The following is a 969-nucleotide window of genomic DNA, read 5'->3' as shown; positions in this document are numbered from 1 at the left end:
GGTGGTAACAAAAAAGTTAACTAACCCCTGGCCAGATACAAAGGTATCCGTCACTATGCCTCTTACACGCATCTTCCATACTGTTTCTTTCAGTATGGCTACTACGCAGGAAAAGCAAGCCTTCCTTTCCCTGTTGAGGGAAGGAGGCAGCACAATCTTGATGATAGATTCAGCTGAAAGCTGTACTCTTTCCATCGATGACAACAGTTGTTCTGTGAAAACTATCAGTCTCGTTAATTCCGGACATTCCACGAATGCGTGCAAGATGGTTTCCCTGTTCCGCTTACACCTCGGACATGTCGGCGATACAGCACTTCAGTGCCTTGACAGTTTATCACGAACAGGTAATGCCGCACGGAAGCACTGCCATGCCAGGGATTTCTGGTAATTGTCCAGATACCCCGGCCCGAAATTTCTCCTGAACAGGTTGGTCAACTGATTTTCATCATAGCCCAGGGTCTCCCCCAAGGCGTCTTCGGACCTAAATCCCACTAACCCGCTGTAAAAATCTGTGGTGGAACTCTTATTGCCAGCATTGCCCACCCAAGAGAGTAGCTGAAGTGCCTGTCGGCACTCCAATTGCCAGTCCCCCAGCCTAGGTCTCTGCTTGATCCAATTACCAACGTCCATTAAGGACGTTAATTGCGGAAGGTAGAACCGGACGTGCGGTGACCACACCTGCTCTCCATCCAGGTAAAGCCAAAGGTGCCTCAACCTTAATGCGAATTTTCGCATCCTCAGCCAAGGTATCCCTAGCCTACCCAAGCTACTTACCACACAGCTACTCCTGCGCCTATGGTGATGATAATAAATGTATATATATATATGTGTGTGTGTGTGTGTGTGTGTGTGATCATCATCATCATTTTAATGTAGACTAACCATAGGTCAAACAAGGGTGTATTAAGGCAGGGGTTTTTCCATAGCCACATACCCTTCCTTATGCCAACTCCTACCAGTTTCCAAATG

Source organism: Octopus bimaculoides, chromosome 16 (assembly GCF_001194135.2).
Source record: "Octopus bimaculoides isolate UCB-OBI-ISO-001 chromosome 16, ASM119413v2, whole genome shotgun sequence".
Lineage (NCBI taxonomy): Eukaryota > Metazoa > Mollusca > Cephalopoda > Octopoda > Octopodidae > Octopus > Octopus bimaculoides.
The sequence above is the reverse complement of the archived record's forward strand: the minus strand, read 5'-3'. Positions refer to the sequence as shown.